The 23,384-nt window shown below is 35.6% G+C and overlaps 1 protein-coding gene across 1 annotated transcript in view; it reads right to left on the reverse strand.

Moving 5' to 3' along the window:
* The window catches only part of sema5ba (sema domain, seven thrombospondin repeats (type 1 and type 1-like), transmembrane domain (TM) and short cytoplasmic domain, (semaphorin) 5Ba), a 104,031-nt gene that overhangs the window by 75,869 nt on the left and 4,778 nt on the right, over positions 1–23,384 (reverse strand). Inside the window, exon 2 of the mRNA XM_061926151.1 lies at positions 15,117–15,182. The gene's annotated coding sequence lies outside the window, so the exon portion shown is untranslated. The remainder of the gene's footprint in view (positions 1–15,116; positions 15,183–23,384) is intronic.

A 23,384-nucleotide genomic window follows, 5' to 3' on the forward strand; every position in this document is an offset into this window, starting at 1 on the left:
GAAGGCAACATCCCACAGCAAACAACGTGTAACACACACACTGCTGCTACTACTACTACTACTACTACTACAAGGGAATAACGAACAACAAAGCAAAAAAGTGACAAGCTTGCGATCCTACAATTCGCGTTTGTGGACAAGGAGACTACAGCCAAGGAGGAAAGGTTCTATCATTCTATTAGCTAGCGCTAACACATTTCAGTGAAAAGATTCAACACAGCAGCGCACTGAGCTAGCAAGTGTCACTTAGCAACAGGCACTGACTTTTAAAGACACACACACACACACACACACACACACACACACACACACACACACACACACACACACACACACACACACACACACACACACACACTCTGCTCTCATGAAACATCTCAACTGCAGATGCCAGATATGTGAAGTTACTAAAACACGAGCAAACTTTCTAGCACACAAAGCTGATCGACTAAACTTGTGAGCAGAGGACTGCGTCTGTTCAGTCAACTCTGTCTTCATTAATATGCAAAATTTATGCTAATCTTCAAAAGGCGGGGAGGAGAAAATGCAAATATCATTATTTAGCACACGCAGTGTGATTTATCAACACTCATAATTGTTTTGCCAGCATCATTTAGTGTTTTATTGGGCAGGTGTGAGAAGGCAGTGACGCTCACAAATACAAATATCAGACTATTCAGCAACATCCTTTTATAACTGTATTGCTGCTAGAGGACTTAAAGGGCTCTGTTATTGCTGATTTAGCATCTTTTATTGAATATTCAGCCAATCATCTACATTCTGCAATTCCAAAAACAACCAGCACAACTTTTAGTCAAAAGACTCACTCACTCACTCACTCACTCACTCTCACACTCACTCACTAAAGTCATAACCAGGTTTTTTAGTTAGAAATGTGTTTTACTGTTGCAGTCACTTGGTATAGGGCGGCCACTAGGGCCCAGGCACTAGGACCCAGGGGAGGCAGCTTGATCAGAGGACACAAAGAAGAGGCCTACTGCTGAGTTAAAGGCGGGCACTAGGGCCCAAGCACTAGGACCCAGGCACTAGGGCCCAGGCACTAAATCCCAGGCACTAGGACCCAGGCACTAAAACCCAGGCATTAAAACCCAGGCACTAGGACCCAGGCACTAGGATCCAGGCACTAAAACCCAGGCACTAGGACCCAAGGACTAAAACCCAGGCACTAGGACCCACGCACTAGGACCCAGCTTTAAAACCCAGGCACTAGGACCCAGGCACTAATAAGCCAGGCACTAGGACCCAGGGGAGGCCGCTGTAGTCAGAGAACACAAAGAGGAGGCCCGCTGAGAGCAGACATGTTTAATTGAGGTCAGAGAGAAAAGAGTCCTGTGAAATGTTCTTATCTGCTCACTCCTTAAAAAGTTGATTGACTGGAAACATTCCAGCAATTATTCAAAGACCTGCTGGCCGCTCGTTAGCTTCACAGCTCAGTAATTAGCATGGACTAGCTCGACAAGCCACTAATTGTGTCGTTAGCGCCTCTTTGGCCCACGCTGCACACTAATAATAATAATGATTATTATTAGTATTATTATTGTAAATACTGAGCCATAACAATAATAATTATTATTATTATTATAATTATGGCTCACTATTATAAAAATAAAAATATTATATCATTATTATTATTATTAGAGAGATAAAAAAAGTTATAGTAATTATTATTATTATGGTTTAGTATTTACAATAATAACAATAATAATAGTAATAGTCATTATTATTATTATTATTATTATGGCTCAGTATTTATATTAATGATAAAAAGAATGATAATTATAATTATTATTATAATTAGAATAATAACAATAATAACAATAATTATTGTTATTATTATTATTATTATTATTACGGCTCACTGTCCATAATAACAATTAAAATAATAATCCATCCATCCATCCATCCATTTTCTACTGCTTGTCCCTAATAATAATAGTAATAATAATAATAATTATTATTATTATAATAACAATAATAATTATTATTATTATTATCATTATCATTACATAATAACAAATATAATAATAATAATGATTTGATTATTATTAAAGAGAGATAATACAAATGATAGTAATTATTCTTATTATTATGGCTCAGTATTTATGATAATAATAATTATTATTTATTAGAGATAAATAATAACAATAATAAAATACTACTACTACTACTAATAATAATAATATATGTAATTATTTTGCTGCCATTGAAGCATTATTTGTGTAGTGAATTGGAGTTGACACACTTGTAAAGGGGATAGTGATTGTGGTCATGTATGGATGAGAGGATGTAAGTATCAGACAGTATCAGACTACATTGTGATCATGTATGGATGAGTGGATGTAAGTATCAGACAGTATCAGACTACATTGTGATCATGTATGGATGAGAGGATGTAAGTATCAGACATTATCAGACTACATTGTGATCATTAATGGATGAGAGGATGTAAGTATCAGACAGTATCAGACTACATTGTGGTCATGTATGGATGAGAGGATGTAAGTATCAGACAGTATCAGACTACATTGGATGAGAGGAGTTAATCAATCAGCTCATTGATTTTATTGGCTACTTCATGTTTTGCCCATCAAAGTTCCTGCAGTGATTTCACAGCAAAGACAAACTCCTTTAATCGCCAGACTCTAAAACTAATGTGGCCTGACCTGACACAACCTGTCTTACTCACACATATTCCTGGGAACACCATGGACCTGTCTGTCTGTCTGTCTACTCATGACTTATATTAACATACAACAATGACTACATGACTAAATATACAATATACAACATGCTAGTAATACAACTAGTAATATGACTAGTAATACAACATAAGGCACAGGGATATACAGTAATACAACTAGTAATACAACATGCTAGTAATACAACTAGTAATACAACATGCTAGTAATATAACTGGTAATACAACATAAATCACAGGGATATACAGGATGTAGTTTTTGTCAAATAAGAGTCTGGTGCAAGTCTTCATAATCTAGCAAAGGCATAAAAGTGATCAGGATCAGCCTCACTCACACTGATGAATGAATGAATGAATGAATGAATGAATGAATGAATGAATGAATGTCAGGTGGTAGTCGGAGAAGCCCTAGGTGCAAACTGGCAACCACACTTCAGTCAGTCAACCACAGGGCTACAAATGTAGCTTACCACCACCATTGTGTGAATGTAGACTTCTCACTTCTCTGAGTGTCTAGGGTAGAGAAAAGTGCTATATAAATGTAATCTATTATTATTGTCAGAATCAAGTGTTCCCTAACTTACACGACTTGTTTCTAAAGAATAAATCCCAAGTTCATTTGAAGTTGAAGTCACAAGTTTTCAAAGAGAAGAACAATTTCCCTTGTGGATCAATAAAGTTTGTCTAAGACTAAGTCTAAGTCTAAGTCTAAGACTAAGTCTAAGTCTAAGACTAAGTCTAAGACTAAATCTAAGTCTAAGTCTAAGACAAAATCTAAGTCTAAGACTAAGTCTAAGACTAAGTCTAGGTCTAAGTCTAAGACTAAGTCTAAGTCTAAGACAAAATCTAAGTCTAAGACTAAGTCTAAGACTAAGTCTAGGTCTAAGTCTAAGACTAAGTCTAAATCTAAGTTCTCACCAATAACAATCCCCAAGTAGTCAAATGTGGAGACCATTTCAAGTTCAACCTTATGACCACTTCATACTTTTGGAATGTTCAATGGTGTGTGTGTGTGTGTGTGTGTGTGTGTGTGTGTGTGTGTGTGTGTGTGTGTGTGAGTGTGTGTGTGTGTGTGTGTGTGTGTGTGTGTGTGTGTGAGTGTGAGTGTGTGTGTGTGTGCGTGTGTGTGTGCGTGTGTGTCTGTGTGTGTGTGAGTGTGTGTGTGCGTGCGTGTGTGCGCGTGCGTATGTGTGTGTGTGTGTGTGTGTGCGTGTGTGTGTGTGAGTGTGTGTGTGTGTGCGCGCGTGTGTGTGTGTGTGCGCGTGTGTGTGTGTGTGTGTGTGTGCGTGTGTGTGTGTGTGTGTGAGTGTGTGTGTGCGCGTGTGTGTGTGTGTGCGTGTGTGTGTGTGTGCGTGTGTGTGTGTGTGCGTGTGTGTGTGAGTGTGTGTGTGCGCGTGTGTGTGTGTGCGCGTGTGTGTGTGTGCGTGTGTGTGTGTGCGTGTGTGTGTGTGAGTGTGTGTGTGCGTGTGTGAGTGTGTGTGTGCGCGTGTGTGTGTGTGTGTGTGTGTGTGTGCGTGTGTGTGTGCGTGTGTGTGAGTGTGTGTGTGCGCGTGTGTGTGCGTGAGTGTGTGTGTGTGTTGGGTGTGTGTGTGTGTGTGTGTGTGTGTGTGTGTGTGTGTGTGTGTGTGTGTGTGTGTGTGTGTGTTGACACGTCTCCCAAGCATCTCTGTAATGAAAATGGATGTTGCAGCAGACCGGAGGGGAAATCAAAGCTTTTGTTCCTTCAGAATAAAAAAAAGGCATGAAAGGAAACTGATTGATTATGTGTGGATGGGGGAGGGGCGGGTGTGGGGGGGAGGAGGGATGATGGGGGGTTGTTAACAAAAAAAAAAGATGGTGTCCTTTTCCCTCACCAAAGTCCTTGTTAGCTCTTTGATAGCAGGAGTGATTTATTTTGACAGTCACCTCATTGACTTCTGCGCTCTCTTCAGAATAAAAGCCTTTGTCGGTAAGGTCAGATTTAGAAAGAAGAGCAATTAAAGTGTGGAGCAGCCGTGACGTCACCTTCAGATGAAAAGTACAACAAAGAACTTTTATAGTTGAACTTTGAGCATCTTTCATATTTGACTTCATATCTAACAAGATTCTCACACAAATCACTTGAAAAATGTACAAAGTAGAAAAGCAGTGAAGTTGTGTAAATGCTCAATAAAAAGAGAATACAACAAATCCTTTTCAACTGATATTCAATTGAATAGACTGCAAAGACAAGATATTTCATGTTCACACTGACAAACTTTGTTGTTTTTTGCAAATGTTAGCTCATTTGGAATTTGATGGCTGCAACATGTTTCAAAAAAGCTGGCACAAGTGGCAAAAAAGAGTGACAAAGTTGAGGAATGCTCATCAAAGACTTATTTGGAACATCCCACAGGTGAACAGGCTCATTGGGAACAGGTGGGTGCCATGATTGGGTATAAAAGCAGCTTCCGTGAAATGCTCAGTCATTCACAAACAAGGACGGGGCGAGGGTCACCACTTTGTCAACAAATGCCTGAGCAAATTGTTTAAGAACAACATTTCTCAACAAGGAATTGAGGGATTTCACCATCTACGCTCCGTAATATCATCAAAAGGTTGAGAGAATGTGGAGAAATCACTGCACGTAAGCCATGATATTACACACCTTCCATCCCTCAGGCGCTACTGCATCAACAAGCCACATCAGTGTGTAAAGGATATCACCACATAGGCTCAGAAACACTTCAGAAAACCACTGTCAGTAACTGCAGTTGGTCGCTACATCTGTAAGTGCAAGTTAAAACTCTACTATGCAAAGCCAAAGCCATTTATCAACAACACCCAGAAATGCTTCGCTGGGCCCGAGCTCATCTAAGATGGACTGATGCAAAGTGGAAAAGTCTTCTGTGGTCTGACGAGTCCACATTTCAAATTGTTTTTGGAAACTGTGGACCAAAGAGGAAAAGAAGCATGGGGACTGTTCTAGGGTGAAAGTGTAAAAGACAGCATCTGTGATTAGTGATTAGTGTGATTAGTGATTAGTGCCCAAGACATGGGTAACTTACACATCTGTGAAGGCACCATTAATGCTGAAAGGTACATACAACATATGTTGTTATCATGGACGCCCCTGCTTATATCAGCAAGACGATGCCAAGCCATGTGTTACAACAGCGTGGCTTCATAGTAAAAGAGTGCGGGTACTAGACTGGCCTGCCTGTAGTCCAGACATTGAAAATGTGTGAAGGCTAAAATATGAGACTGTTGAACAACTTAAGCTGTACATCAAGCAAGAATGGGAAAGAATTCCACTTCAAAAATGTGTCTCCTCAGTTCCCAAACCTTTACTGAGTCTTGTTAAAAGGAACACACTGGTAAAAATGTATTGTAACTTCATGATTATTTGCAAAAAAGAAGAAAGTTTGTCAGTGTGAAGATGAAATATCTTGTCTTTGCAGTCTATTCAATTGAATATAAGATTTGTTGTATTCTCTTTTTATTTAGCATTTACACAACTTCACTGCTCTTCTACTTTGTCAACCGCTTCATCATTTTCAAAAGTTGATTAGTTAAGATTCAAGTTTGAAGAAGACATTATTTTGCAAGCAGAAGGATCTTTTCTAACTTGTGACCTGTTTTAAAAAGATGTTAATATTATTATTATTATTATTATTATTATTATTATTACATAATTTCAGCAGATAATTCAATGCAATAATCAGTTTGAGGCGAGTATCGTGTTTCATCCAAAACAATTATTAATAAAAAAATGTTTTTTTCCCAATGACACATTTTTGGGGCTCTTAAAAAAACTTATTTTTAAAAATGGATTCTTCTCAAAAATATTGTTACTTTTTTTTTTTTTTTTACTAAAAATTATTTTAATATTAATTTTTGTTTAAAACATTTTAATTTTTTTAATTGGAATCAATTTTAAGAAGACACTTTTAGTCCATCTCCATGCAAGCAGAAATATATTTTGAAAAAGTTTCATTATAATTATTTGAGCAAATAATTCATTGCAAGAATCAGTTTGAGGTAAATTTGGTGTTCATACCAGAAAATACAATAATATGTTTTATTTCAACTAAAAAAAACATTTTTAAAATTGGATTCTTCCATCCATCCATTTTCTACCGCTTATTCCCTTCGGGGTCGCGGGGGGCGCTGGAGCCTATCTCAGCCACAATCGGGCGGAAGGCGGGGTACACCCTGGACAAGTCGCCACCTCATCACAGGGCCAACACAGATAGACAGACAACATTCACACACTAGGGACCATTTAGTGTTGCCAATCAACCTATCCCCAGGTGCATGTCTTTGGAGGTGGGAGGGGCCTATCCCCAGGTGCATGTCTTTGGAGGTGGGAGGGGCCTATCCCCAGGTGCATGTCTTTGGAGGTGGGAGGGGCCTATCCCCAGGTGCATGTCTTTGGAGGTGGGAGGGGCCTATCCCCAGGTGCATGTCTTTGGAGGTGGGAGGAAGCCGGAGTGAACCCACGCAGTCACGGGGAGAACATGCAAACTCCACACAGAAATATCCCGAGCCCGGGATCTTTCTGTGTGGAGTTTTACCTTGAAAAAAATTTTCAAGGTAAAAAATATTTTTCAAGGTAAAAAAATTTTTTCAAGGTAAAAAATTGATTTTCAAGGTAAAAAATGATTTTCAAGGTAAAAAATGTATTTCAAGGTTAAAAATGAATTTCAAGGTAAAAAATTATTTTCAAGGTAAATTTTTTTTTTCAAGGTTAAAAATGATTTTCAAGGTAAAAAATGATTTTCTAGGTAAAAAAAAAATTTTAAGGTAAAAAAAAATTTTCAAGGTTAAAAATTATTTTCAGGGTAAAAAATGATTTTCAAGGAAAAAATTTTTTTTCAAGGTTAAAAATGATTTTCAAGGTAAAAAAGGATTTTCTAGGTAAAAAAAAATGTTTAAGTTAAATTTTTTTTTCAAGGTAAAAAATGATTTTCAAGGTAAAAAATGATTTTCTAGGTTAAAAATATTTTTCAAGGTAAAAAATGATTTTCAAGGTAAAAAAAAAATTTAAGGTAAAAAAAATGTTTCAAGGAAAAAAAATGTTCAAGGTAAAAAATTATTTTCAAGGTAAAAAATTATTTTCAAGGTAAAAAATTTATTTCAAGGTTAAAAATGAATTTCAAGGTAAAAAATGATTTTCAAGGTAAATTTTTTTTTCAAGGTTAAAAATGATTTTCAAGGTAAAAAATGATTTTGTAGGTAAAAAAAATGTTTAAGTTAAAAAAAAAATTTAAGTAAAATTTTTGTTTCAAGGTTAAAAATGATTTTCAAGGTAAAAAATTATTTTCTAGGTAAAAAAAAAATTTAAGTCAAATTTTTTTTTCAAGGTAAAAAATGATTTTCAAGGTAAAAAATGATTTTCTAGGTAAAAAATATTTTTCAAGGTAAAAAATGATTTTCAAGGTAAAAAAAAATTTTAAGGTAAAAAAAATTTTTCAAGGTAAATTTTTTTTTTCAAGGTTAAAAATAATTTTCAAGGTAAAAAATGATTTTCAATGTAAAAAAAAAATTTAAGGTAAAAAAAATGTTTCAAGGAAAAAATTTTTTTCAAGGTAAAAAATTATTTTCAAGGTAAAAAATTATTTTCAAGGTAAAAAATGATCTTCAAGGTAAACATTTTTTTTCAAGGTTAAAAATGATTTTCAAGGTAAAAAATGATTTTCTAGGTAAAAAAAAATGTTTAAGTAAAAAAAAAAATTTAAGTAAATTTTTTTTTTCAAGGTTAAAAATGATTTTCAAGGTAAAAAATTATTTTCTAGGTAAAAAAAAAAAATTTAAGTCAAATTTTTTTTCAAGGTAAAAAATTATTTTCAAGGTAAAAAATTTATTTCAAGGTTAAAAATGAATTTCAAGGTAAAAAATGATTTTCAAGGTAAATTTTTTTTTTCAAGGTAAAAAATTATTTTCAAGGTGAAAAATTATTTTCAAGGTAAAAAATTTATTTCAAGGTTAAAAATGAATTTCAAGGTAAAAAATAATTTTCAAGGTAAATTTTTTTTTTCAAGGTTAAAAATGATTTTCAAGGTAAAAAATGATTTTCTAGGTAAAAAAAAATGTTTAAGTTAAAAAAAAAATTTAAGTAAAATTTTTTTTTCAAGGTTAAAAATGATTTTCAAGGTAAAAAATTATTTTCTAGGTAAAAAAAAAATGTAAGTCAAATTTTTTTTTCAAGGTAAAAAATGATTTTCAAGGTAAAAAATGATTTTCTAGGTAAAAAATATTTTTCAAGGTAAAAAATGATTTTCAAGGTAAAAAAAATTTTAAGGTAAAAAAATTTTTTCAAGGTAAATTTTTTTTTTCAAGGTTAAAAATGATTTTCAAGGTAAAAAATGATTTTCTAGGTAAAAAAAAATGTTTAAGTTAAAAAAAAAATTTAAGTAAAATTTTTTTTTCAAGGTTAAAAATGATTTTCAAGGTAAAAAATTATTTTCTAGGTAAAAAAAAAATTTAAGTCAAATTTTTTTTTCAAGGTAAAAAATGATTTTCAAGGTAAAAAATGATTTTCTAGGTAAAAAATATTTTTCAAGGTAAAAAATGATTTTCAAGGTAAAAAAAAATTTTAAGGTAAAAAAATTTTTTCAAGGTAAATTTTTTTTTTCAAGGTTAAAAATAATTTTCAAGGTAAAAAATGATTTTCAATGTAAAAAAAAAAATTTAAGGTAAAAAAAATGTTTCAAGGAAAAAAAAATTTTCAAGGTAAAAAATTATTTTCAAGGTAAAAAATTATTTTCAAGGTAAAAAATTATTTTCAAGGTAAAAAATGATCTTCAAGGTAAAAAAATTTTTTCAAGGTTAAAAATGATTTTCAAGGTAAAAAATGATTTTCTAGGTAAAAAAAATGTTTAAGTAAAAAAAAAATTTAAGTAAAATTTTTTTTTCAAGGTTAAAAATGATTTTCAAGGTAAAAAATTATTTTCTAGGTAAAAAAAAAAATTTAAGTCAAATTTTTTTTTCAAGGTAAAAAATGATTTTCAAGGTAAAAAATGATTTTCTAGGTAAAAAATATTTTTCAAGGTAAAAAATGATTTTCAAGGTAAAAAAAAAATTTAAGGTAAAAAAATTTTTTCAAGGTAAAATTTTTTTTTCAAGGTTAAAAATAATTTTCAAGGTAAAAAATTATTTTCAAGGTAAAAAAAAAATTTAAGGTAAAAAAAAATGTTTCAAGGAAAAAAAAATTTTCAAGGTAAAAAATTATTTTCAAGGTAAAAAATTATTTTCAAGGTAAAAAATATTTTTCTTATTAGAAATAATCTTAAAATGGTTTTTTTCCCTAAAAAGTGTCTTTTAACCTAATTTCTTTTAATTTACTTTTTTTAATGTGAATCAATTTGAAGAAGACGTTTAAGTCCTCCTTGCAAGCAGGACCTTTTCTAAAAACGTGTTCATAGAATGACTTCAACACGACCACAATCAGGTCAGCTATTAAAAGTATCGTCTTTCATGCAAAAATACTAAATCACTTTTTTTTTTCAGTGACTCATTTTTGCAGGGCTTAAAAAAACATTTTTTAAATGGATTCTTCTTCAAAATAATGTTAACATTTTTGCTTGCCTGAAAATTGTCCTTTTCAAACAACGTTTTCCTTCCATGACATAATATTCTGTTGCCAGAATCCATTTTAGGCAAATATCATGTCAAAAAAAATTTTTTTAAAATTCTTGGCTTGAAAAAAAAAATTGCTTTTAATGAATTCTTATTAAAAATAATCTTAAAAAAAAAAATTTGCCTAAAAAATTATTGAATGTTTTAACATTTTTCTTATTTCTTTTATATGAATTTATTTAAAAAACGATGTTTTAGTCCATCTCTTTGCAAGCAGAAGGAACTTTTATAACCTGTAACATCTTTTTAAAGCCTTTTAATTACAATTATTACACCAAATATTACATTGGGAGGACGGCTTTCAATCAATAATCAATTCTGGATCAATAGTTTCACACCACTATTGATCACATGAATGGTGTATCAGCACACGTTCATCAGACAAATAGTTCTCTCCAATTCACCACAGTCAGACTTTGATGTACATTTACATTGTGTGTACGTGAATGGACAGACATGTTTACATTGTGAGTGTATGTGAATGGACAGACATGTTTACACCATGTGAGAATGGATTGTACAATCTTTGTGTGTATGCGAATGGACTGACAGCTTTGTGTGCATGTCAATAGGTGGAGTGATGTTTATATTGCTTGTATGTGAATGGACTGACATGCTACAATCACAAGTGTATGTGAATGGACTGACAGCTCTGTGTGCACGTCAATAGGTGGAGTGATGTTTATATTGCTTGTATGTGAATGGACAGACATGTTACAATCACAAGTGTACGTGAATGGACTGACAGCTTTGTGTGCACGTCAATAGGTGGAGTGATGTTTATATTGCTTGTATGTGAATGGACAGACATGTTACAATCACAAGTGTACGTGAATGGACTGACAGCTTTGTGTGCACGTCAATAGGTGGTGTGATGGTTATACTGCTTGTATGTGAATGGACAGACATGCTACAATCACAAGTGTATGTGAATGGACTGACAGCTTTGTGTGCACGTCAATAGGTGGTGTGATGTTTATATTGCTTGTGTGTGAATGGACAGACATGCTACAATCACAAGTGTATGTGAATGGACTGACAGCTCTGTGTGCACATCAATAGGTGGTGTGATGTTCATACTGCTTGTACGTGAATGGACAGACATGTTACAATCACAAGTGTATGTGAATGGACTGACAGCTCTGTGTGCACGTCAATAGGTGGTGTGATGTTCATACTACTTGTACGTGAATGGACAGACATGCTACAATCACAAGTGTATGCGAATGGACTGACAGCTTTGTGTGCACGTCAATAGGTGGTGTGATGTTCATACTGCTTGTACGTGAATGGACAGACATGTTACAATCACAAGTGTATGTGAATGGACTGACAGCTCTGTGTGCACGTCAATAGGTGGTGTGATGTTCATACTACTTGTACGTGAATGGACAGACATGCTACAATCACAAGTGTATGCGAATGGACTGACAGCTTTGTGTGCACGTCAATAGGTGGTGTGATGTTCATACTGCTTGTACGTGAATGGACAGACATGTTACAATCACAAGTGTATGTGAATGGACTGACAGCTCTGTGTGCACGTGAATAGGTGGAGTGATGTTCATACTGCTTGTATGTGAATGGACTGACGAGGATCTTTGAGCAGATGATTAAATGTCGTAGATGTAAACTGACATACATGAGATGTACGTGAATGGATGGACATGGTTGAATGTGAATGGACAGACGCAGAGGTGTGGGAGAGGTAAAGAAACATTGACCTGGTCCTGGCTGGTCCTCAAATAAAGCAGAGATAAGGAAGTCCAGTGTCCTATGAAGACCAGGACAAGGACCAAGGACTTCAGGAGTCAGAAGACCACCACAAAGTTCTACTTCCTGTTCCCGTCCAAGTGATGACATCATCAGCTAGCAGGAAGTAGAATATATACACCCCCCCCCCCCCAGTGAGAAGTGAAAGGGTCCTCTGTGAGGTTGTCCAAGGATCTGCCTGCAGCCCAACCCCCATCTTTGTGGACTCAATGGCCCCCTCTAAGGGTCCTAATGCACCGTGGACCACACAAAGAAGTCCTGGTCCCAGGCCAACAAACTGTGGAGAACCTGAAGACCCTGAAAGAACTGCTTCTCTTCTTCTGGAACTGGTTCTCTTCTTCTGAAACTGGTTCTCTTCTTCTGGAACTGGTTCTCTACTTCTGAAACTGGTTCTCTACTTCTGGAACTGGTTCTCTTCTCCTGGAACTGGTTCTCTTCTTCTGAAACTGGTTCTCTACTTCTGGAACTGGTTCTCTTCTTCTGGAACTGGTTCTTTTCTTCTGAAACTGGTTCTCTACTTCTGGAATTGGTTCTCTTCTTCTGGAACTGGTTCTCTACTTCTGAAACTGGTTCTCTACTTCTGGAACTGGTTCTCTTCTTCTGGAACTGGTTCTCTTCTTCTGAAACTGGTTCTCTACTTCTGGAACTGGTTCTCTTCTTCTGGAACTGGTTCTTTTCTTCTGAAACTGGTTCTCTACTTCTGGAATTGGTTCTCTTCTTCTGGAACTGGTTCTCTACTTCTGAAACTGGTTCTCTACTTCTGGAACTGGTTCTCTTTTTCTGGAACTGGTTCTTTTCTTCTGAAACTGGTTCTCTACTTCTGGAATTGGTTCTCTTCTTCTGGAACTGGTTCTCTACTTCTGGAACTGGTTCTTTTCTTCTGAAACTGGTTCTCTACTTCTGGAACTGGTTCTCTTCTTCTGGAACTGGTTCTCTACTTCTGGAACTGGTTCTCTTCTTCTGGAACTGGTTCTCTACTTCTGAAACTGGTTCTCTTCTTCTGGAACTGGTTCTCTTCTTCTGGAACTGGTTCTCTTCTTCTGGAACTGGTTCTCTACTTCTGGAACTGGTTCTCTTCTTCTGGAACTGCTTCTCTTCTTCTGGAACTGCTTATTTTCTTCTGGAACTGGTTCTCTACTTCTGAAACTGGTTCTCTACTTCTGGAACTGGTTCTCTACTTCTGAAACTGGTTCTCTACTTCTGGAACTGGTTCTCTTCTTCTGGAACTGGTTCTCTACTTCTGGAACTGCTTCTCTTCTTCTGGAACTGGTTCTCTACTTCTGAAACTGGTTCTCTACTTCTGGAACTGGTTCTCTTCTTCTGGAACTGGTTCTTGTCTTCTGAAACTGGTTCTCTACTTCTGGAATTGGTTCTCTTCTTCTGGAACTGGTTCTCTTCTTCTGGAACTGGTTTCTCTTCTTCTATAACTGGTTCTCTACTTCTGGAACTGGTTCTCTACTTCTGGAACTGGTTATTTTCTTCTGGAACTGGTTCTCTACTTCTGGAACTGGTTCTCTTCTTCTGGAACTGGTTCTCTTCTTCTGGAACTGGTTCTCTACTTCTGGAACTGGTTCTCTAATTCTGGAACTGGTTTCTCTTCTTCTGGAACTGGTTCTCTTCTTCTGGAACTGGTTCTCTACTTCTGGAACTGGTTCTCTTCTTCTGGAACTGGTTCTCTACTTCTAGAACTGGTTCTCTACCTCTGGAACTGGTTCTGTACTTGTGGAAGCAAACATGAACACTTGTTGTCTTGGCACACACCACACGTCCACTGTGGAGGACAACCAGTTGGAACAAAGATGGAGGAAGAAGGATGCTAACAGGAAACAAACAGCTCCTGTTGTCATGGTGACCACAAGGTTTAATGTCAGTCTGATCGTCATGACAACAGCAGCCAGGTGCACAAGTCCACTTCAAAATCAACACAAATAAAAGAGCTCAACACTCCTGTCATATAGATGATCTTTGTCAAGTCTTTTGTAGTAAATCCTTCAAAACAACTAAACACTCCTGTCATATAGATGATCTTTGTCAAGTCTTTGTGCAGTAAATCCTTAAAAGAGCTCAACACTCCTGTCACATAGATGATCTTTGTCAAGTCTTTTGTAGTAAATCCTTAAAAGAGCTCAACACTCCTGTCACATAGATGATCTTTGTCAAGTCTTTTGTAGTAAATCCTTCAAAACAACTAAACACTCCTGTCATATAGATGATCTTTGTCAAGTCTTTTGTAGTAAATCCTTCAAAACAGCTAAACACTCCTGTCATATAGATGATCTTTGTCAAGTCTTTTGTAGTAAATCCTTCAAAACAACTAAACACTCCTGTCATATAGATGATCTTTGTCAAGTCTTTTGTAGTAAATCCTTCAAAACAACTAAACACTCCTGTCGTATAGATGATCTTTGTCAAGTCTTTTGTAGTAAATCCTTCAAAGAGCTCAACACTCCTGTCACATAGATGATCTTTGTCAAGTCTTTTGTAGTAAATCCTTCAAAACAACTAAACACTCCTGTCATATAGATGATCTTTGTCAAGTCTTTGTGCAGTAAATCCTTAAAAGAGCTCAACACTCCAGTCATATAGATGATCTTTGTCAAGTCTTTTGTAGTAAATCCTTCAAAACAACTAAACAATATTTGATTTGTGTCTTTTTGCTTTTGAAAAAAACAAGAGTGCTCCTGTCACATAGAGGATCTTTGAGTGAGGTGCATGTTTTAAGAGTGAAGTTAGTTGTTGCTGACTGGAATGAGATGGTGCTTGGTTGAGACGCGGTGGCGAGGCGTGCGTTGCTCATGGGCTGCAGGTCGCCCACTAGTGGCCTGGCATGAACATTACAGCAAAGAGGATGCTAGCGACATGCTAGCTGGCACGGCATGGATCTAAGTCGTCGTGTTTCAAGCGTGAGCGAGAAATTCCAATCCCAGGTGACAAAAAAAAGGGGGCGGAGCCTGCTGGGAGGAATTTTCAGGCAAAGAAAGCAGAAAAGCGAGTGAAAAGTGAAGAAATGAAAGCTTGTACTCACCCAGCCTGCATCACTGGGGGCCGGGGGGCGGGGCCAATGGGGGGGCGTCTGTCCTCTTCAGTCTTTCTGGAAGGAGAGGGGGGGGCAAGGGGGGGCGGGTTAGTCTTTCATTGATGAAGAGCACAAAGACGACTGGCGCTCTCGTAAACACCAACTTTTCAATGGAGCTCAGGGGGGGCGGGGCTGGCATGGGGGCATGGGGGGGGGGGGGGGGGGTCCGAGTGAGGAAAACAGAAAGACAAAAAGAAAGTAAAAGTGGTGAACAGCAAGAAGATGATGCAAAATCTGAGCGCTGGCGTCAACACATGGCAGCAAACAGCCGCCGGTCGCCATGGCAACCTGGACACAACACACACTCGCCATCGCACTCACGTACATATAGACCATTTATTCATATTTACACACTCACGTACATATAGACCATTTATTCATATTTACACACTCACGTACATATAGACCATTTATTCATATTTACACACTCACGTACATATAGACCATTTATTCATATTTACACACTCACGTACATATAGACCCATCCATCCATCCATTTTCTACCGCTTATTCCCTTTGGGGGTCGCTGGAGCCTATCTCAGCTACAATCGGGCGGAAGGCGGGGTACACCCTGGACAAGTCGCCACCTCATCACAGGGCCAACATATAGACCATTTATTCATATTTACACATTTATTCATATTTACACATTTATTCATATTTACACATATACGTACATATAGACCAGCACATTTATTTTCTATCATTTATATTTAAGTACAATAAGTATGTAGTGCGTATATATAAGTAGAGTAAGTATGTAGTGTGTATATATAAGTAGAAGAGTAAGTATGTAGTGTGTATATATATGTAGAGTAAGTATGTAGTGTGTATATATAAGTAGAGTAAGTATGTAGTGTGTATATATAAGTAGAGTAAGTACAGTATGTAGTGTGTATATATAAGTAAAGTAAGTATGTAGTGTGTATATATAAGTAGAGCAAGTACAGTATGTAGTGTGTATATATAAGTAGAGTAAGTATGTAATGTGTATATATAAGTAGAGTAAGTATGTAGTGTGTATATATAAGTACAGTATGTAGTGTGTATATATAAGTAGAGTAAGTATGTAGTGTGTATATATAAGTAGAGTAAGTATGGAGTGTGTATATATAAGTAGAGTAAGTATGTAGTGTGTATATATAAGTAGAGTAAGTATGTAGTGTGTATATATAAGTAGAGTAAGTATGTAGTGTGTATATATAAGTAGAAGAGTAAGTATGTAGTGTGTATATATAAGTAGAGTAAGTACAGTATGTAGTGCGTATATATAAGTAGAGTAAGTATGTAGTGTGTATATATAAGTAGAGTAAGTACAGTATGTAGTATGTATATATAAGTAGAGTAAGTATGTAGTGTGTATATATAAGTAGAGTAAGTACAGTATGTAGTGTGTATATATAAGTAGAGTAAGTATGTAGTGTGTATATATAAGTAGAAGAGTAAGTATGTAGTGTGTATATATAAGTAGAGTAAGTACAGTATGTAGTGCGTATATATAAGTAGAGTAAGTATGTAGTGTGTATATATAAGTAGAGTAAGTACAGTATGTAGTATGTATATATAAGTAGAGTAAGTATGTAGTGTGTATATATAAGTAGAGTAAGTACAGTATGTAGTGTGTATATATAAGTAGAGTAAGTATGTAGTGTGTATATATAAGTAGAAGAGTAAGTATGTAGTGTGTATATATAAGTAGAGTAAGTACAGTATGTAGTGCGTATATATAAGTAGAGTAAGTATGTAGTGTGTATATATAAGTAGAGTAAGTACAGTATGTAGTATGTATATATAAGTAGAGTAAGTATGTAGTGTGTATATATAAGTAGAGTAAGTACAGTATGTAGTGTGTATATATAAGTAGAGTAAGTATGTAGTGTGTATATATAAGTAGAAGAGTAAGTATGTAGTGTGTATATATAAGTAGAGTAAGTACAGTATGTAGTGCGTATATATAAGTAGAGTAAGTATGTAGTGTGTATATATAAGTAGAGTAAGTACAGTATGTAGTATGTATATATAAGTAGAGTAAGTATGTAGTGTGTATATATAAGTAGAGTAAGTACAGTATGTAGTGTGTATATATAAGTAGAGTAAGTATGTAGTGTGTATATATAAGTAGAAGAGTAAGTATGTAGTATGTATATATAAGTAGAGTAAGTATGTAGTGTGTATATATAAGTACAGTAAGTACAGTATGTAGTGTGTATATATAAGTAGAGTAAGTACAGTATGTAGTGTGTATATATAAGTAGAGTAAGTACAGTATGTAGTGTGTATATATAAGTAGAGTAAGTACAGTATGTAGTGTGTATATATAAGTAGAGTAAGTATGTAGTGTGTATATATAAGTAGAGTAAGTACAGTATGTAGTGTGTATATATAAGTAGAGTAAGTATGTAGTGTGTATATATAAGTAGAGTAAGTACAGTATGTAGTGTGTATATATAAGTAGAGTAAGTATGTAGTGTGTATATATAAGTAGAGTAAAGCAAGGTCACTCTAATTGAAGGAGATTGAAGCTGCGGTGCCTTCACTGACATTATGGAAAACAGAGTACAAGTGGACTGCAACCTGCACGTCAGCATGAGTGACTATGCTAATGAGTATGCTAATGAGTATGCTAACATGGCTAACAGTATCAAACATGATGACATAATCACACCACAGTATCCTATTTCATCATTATTCATTACATTCACTTATTTAATATAAATATTGAACAATAATAAATGATATTTCATGTCTATTTATTCAATGAATAAGTATGACATACAGTCTATCATTTATTCAACATAATTATTGAAGAATAAAAGTCTCTACATCAAAATACATCATCATGAATAATATTGACATAGATGTATTATTCTTTTCATCATATAGTTTTAATATATTACTTCAAACGCAGACACATTTATTTTGAAAAACCAAGCTGATGAAAACAGTTCATTTTTCACTGAGCTGTCAATCAAATGGTGCTGATAGTGTAGCATATGCTGCATGCACAAACCTTCGGATCAATTCAGTTTTGTCATTGATTATTCTTATCAATGATTGTTATTAATGATTGTGATGAATGATTGTTATCAATGATTGTGATGAATGATTGTTATTAATGATTGTGATGAATGATTGTGATTAATGATTGTGATGAATGATTGTTATTAATGATTGTGATGAATGATTGTTATTAATGATTGTGATGAATGATTGTTATCAATGATTGTGATGAATGATTGTTATCAATGATTGTGATGAATGATTGTTATCAATGATTGTGATGAATGATTGTTATTAATGATTGTGATGAATGATTGTTATCAATGATTGTGATGAATGATTGTTATCAATGATTGTGATGAATGATTGTTATTAATGATTGTGATGAATGATTGTTATTAATGATTGTGATGAATGATTGTTATCAATGATTGTGATGAATGATTGTGATGAATGATTGTTATTAATGATTGTTATTAATGATTGTGATGAATGATTGTTATTAATGATTGTGATGAATGATTGTTATCAATGATTGTGATGAATGATTGTTATCAATGATTGTGATGAATGATTGTTATTAATGATTGTGATGAATGATTGTTATCAATGATTGTGATGAATGATTGTTATGAATGATTGTGATGAATGATTGTGATAAAGTATTGTGATGAATGATTGTTATAATGTTTAGTGAGTGGTGATTAAAAAGTGGACCGCCACTTCCTCCCTGCGGTCCTGCGGCGTCCTCTGAATACGTGCACATTCCAAAGAGGTCATGTGACAGGTGTGGAGGGAAAATGGCGAGCTCATGTGACTTCCTGCGGCGAAATGTCATTCATCAGGAGAGGGCAGCGTCGTCGCCATGGACAACGCTGGGGGGGGGGGTTTATAATTATATTGGGACACGCCCCTTTTCAACAGTCAATCACAGACCATCACAGATCATAAAAAATCAATTGTTGATTAGAAGATAAGTGATCATTTATTAAACTGCCAATGAATTTATAAAAATGACTAAACAGGTTATTATTTATCATCTACCGTATTTTCCGCACTATAAGGCGCACCTAAAAACCACAAATTTTCTCAAAAGCTGACAGTGCGGCTTTTAACCCGGTGCGCTTTATATATGGATTAATATTAAGATTCATTTTCATAAAGTTTCAGTCTCGCAACTACGGTAAACAGCCGCCATCTTTTTTCCCGGTAGAACAGGAAGCGCTTCTTCTTCTACGCAAGCAACCGCCAAGGTAAGCACCCGCCCCCATAGAACAGGAAGCGCTTCTTCTTCTACTGTAAGCAACCACCCGCCCGCGTAGAAGAGGAAAAAGCGCGCGGATATCACCGTACGTTTCATTTCCTTTGTGTGTTTACATCTGTAAAGACCACAAAATGGCTCCTACTAAGCGTCAGGGATCCGGTTCATGAAAAGACGCAATCTCTCCATCCGCACACGGACTACTATTTCACAGCAACTGATATTCCTGTGAACCGCACTGTGGATACAACGGGAGCACGTACGGTGAATATTCGCACCACAGGGAATGAGAAGTCATCCTTCACTGTGGTTCTAGCTTGCCATGCTAATGGCCAGAAACTTCCACCCATGGTGATATTCAAAAGGAAGACCTTGCCAAAAGAGACCTTTCCAGCCGGCGTCATCATAAAAGCTAACTCGAAGGGATGGATGAAGAAAAGATGAGCGAGTGGTTAAGGTAAGTTTAAGTTTACGCGAAGAGGCCGGGTGGCTTTTTTCACGCAGCTCCGTCCATGTTGATATACGACTCCATGCGCGCCCACATCACGCTGGTTTTTAATATATTATTAAAGTTTGACTGACCTATCTGACTGTTTTTTTGACATTCCTTTAGCGCAGTTAGATGCGGCTTATAACACGGGGCGGCTTATAGGTGGACAAAGTTTTGAAATATGCCGTTCATTGAAGGCGCGGCTTATAACCCAGGGCGCCTTATGGTGCGGAAAATACGGTATTCTTTATTTGTTTTTTATTATTATTATGAATTATATGATCAACTATTATTATTATGGTAATAGAACATTTGAATATATTGTAATATTTTTGATCAAATTCATATTTCATACATGATTGTTGTATGATTTGTTTCGTATTTTGTAATGCAAATATATAAAAAGCGATCATATACAAAAACATTCTGAACAAAACAAAAAAACCTTTTATTTCACAAAAATATCAGAGACACAACTTAATACAATTGAATTCTTCAGAAAAATATAAATTATAAATAAAAAAAAAGGTATTTATAAAAACAATATCAAATATGTTGTATTTATGATCTATTTTTTATTTCTTATTTTTATGAAATTATTTTTTAAATGACATTATTATGAATTATTATTATTATAATAAACAATGTTATCATATTACAATACTTTTATTACATTTATATTTCATACATGATTTTTCGTATTTGCTAATGCAAATAATAAATGCAAATATTATTTCCAATATAAAAAGCTGCCACATACAATAAAAAACAGAAACAATTTACTTTACAAAATATCAATTAGTTATCATGATTTAATACAATTAAATGCATCCTAAAAATATAAATCAATAATAAAAATATGTGATCATTTAATATATATTCTTTATTTCATATTCTTATTAAATTATTTGTATGAAATATATTATGAATATTATTAAAATAATAATTATAATAACAAATTATGCTATTAAATTATAATAATTGTATTACATTTATATTTGATACATTTGTTTTTAGATATTATTTTTGTATTTTGTAATGCAAATATTATGTCCAATATAAAAAGTTTGCATACATTATATTTACTTTGTTATGTCAAGATCAATCAGACATTATTTAATACAATTTAATTCATCATAAAAATATAAATGATCCATTAAGAAATGTTTGATCATTTATTAAACTGCCCGTTAACTTATAACAAATGTATCAAATGTTATATCATTTGCATCGGTTGGGAACATTTCTGTGCTGCTGACCAGTTTCTGCTCAGGATGATCTCCTGCTGGTCCCACTGTGGACTGGACTCTCACTATTATGCTAGATCCACTATGGACTGGACTCTCACTATTATGTTAGATCCACTATGGACTGGACTCTCACTATTATGCTAGATCCACTATGGACTGGACTCTCACTATTATGTTAGATCCACTATGGACTGGACTCTCACTATTATGTTAGATCCACTATGGACTGGACTCTCACTATTATGTTAGATCCACTATGGACTGGACTCTCACTATTATGTTAGATCCACTATGGACTGGACTCTCACTATTATGTTAGATCCACTATGGACTGGACTCTCACTATGATCTTAGATCCACTATGGACTGGACTCTCACTATTATGCTAGATCCACTATGGACTGGACTCTTACTATTATGTTAGATCCACTATGGACTGGACTCTCACTATTATGTTAGATCCACTATGGACTGGACTCTCACACTATTATCTTAGATCCACTATGGACTGGACTCTCACTATTATGTTAGATCCACTATGGACTGGACTCTCACACTATTATCTTAGATCCACTATGGACTGGACTCTCACTATTATGTTAGATCCACTATGGACTGGACTCTCACACTATTATGTTAGATCCACTATGGACTGGACTCTCACACTATTATGTTAGATCCACTATGGACTGGACTCTCACTATTATGTTAGATCCACTATGGACTGGACTCTTACTATTATGTTAGATCCACTATGGACTGGACTCTCACTATTATGTTAGATCCACTATGGACTGGACTCTCACTATTATGTTGGATCCACTATGGACTGGACTCTCACTATTATGTTAGATCCACTATGGACTGGACTCTCACTATTATGTTAGATCCACTATGGACTGTACTCTTACTATTATGTTAGATCCACTATGGACTGGACTCTCACTATTATGTTAGATCCACTATGGACTGGACTCTCACTATTATGTTGGATCCACTATGGACTGGACTCTCACTATTATGTTAGATCCACTATGGACTGGACTCTCACACTATTATGTTAGATCCACTATGGACTGGACTCTCACTATTATGTTAGATCCACTATGGACTTACCCACATATGTGGTCCTCTCCAAGGTTTCTCATAGTCATTCACATCAACATCCCATTGGGGTTGTGAGTTTTTCCTTGCCCTTATGTGGACTCTGAACCAAGGATGTGGTTTGTGCAGCCCTTTGAGACACTTGTGATTTAGGGCTATATAAATAAACATTGATTGATTGATTGATATAATCTATTCTTTATTTAATATTTGGATTAAATTAGTTTTAATAATTATATTATCATGATTTATTCCGATTATAATAATTGTATTAAATTAATATTTGCTACATTTATTTTTATATGATTTTCTGGTATTTTGTCACGCTGATATTTCATGCAAATATTAGCAGCTAGCGCTAATAATGCTAATAATGCACCAAGATGGACGTTGTGGGCGGGGCTATAGTATTGAGGAGGCGGGCCTTGAGTCTGATATGATCCATCCATCCATTTTCTACTGCTTATCCCCAACGACCTTGGGGTCGCTGGGGCCTATCTCAGCTGCACATGGGCGGAAGGCGGGGTGCACCCTGGACAAGTCGCCACCTCATCACAGGGCCAACACAGATAGACAGACAACATTTAGTGTTGCCAATCAACCTATCCCCAGGTGCATGTCTTTGGAGGTGGGAGGGGCCTATCCCCAGGTGCATGTCTTTGGAGGTGGGAGGGGCCTATCCCCAGGTGCATGTCTTTGGAGGTGGGAGGGGCCTATCCCCAGGTGCATGTCTTTGGAGGTGGGAGGGGCCTATCCCCAGGTGCATGTCTTTGGAGGTGGGAGGGGCCTATCCCCAGGTGCATGTCTTTGGAGGTGGGAGGAAGCCGGAGTAGAAGCCACGCAGTCACGGGATGGAACCCAGGTCCTTGGTATTGTGAGGCAGACGCACTAACCCCTGTTCCACCGTGCTGGCCGTCTGCTATGATGTCATGGATGATTTCCTTGGCTGGAATGTATTTCTTTGTGGTCCACCACCAACGTTTTCTCTGCTCAAAGTGATTGAAGGTGGCCCCTGGCCCCTGGCCCCTGGCCCCCCATGAAGGAGGGACATTCATCACTGTCACACTTCTCCATCACGCCTCGCACTCTTCTGTCGCCACGGCGACCAAAAC

The sequence above is a fragment of the Nerophis lumbriciformis genome, linkage group LG31 (assembly GCF_033978685.3).
Source record: "Nerophis lumbriciformis linkage group LG31, RoL_Nlum_v2.1, whole genome shotgun sequence".
Taxonomy (NCBI): domain Eukaryota; kingdom Metazoa; phylum Chordata; class Actinopteri; order Syngnathiformes; family Syngnathidae; genus Nerophis; species Nerophis lumbriciformis.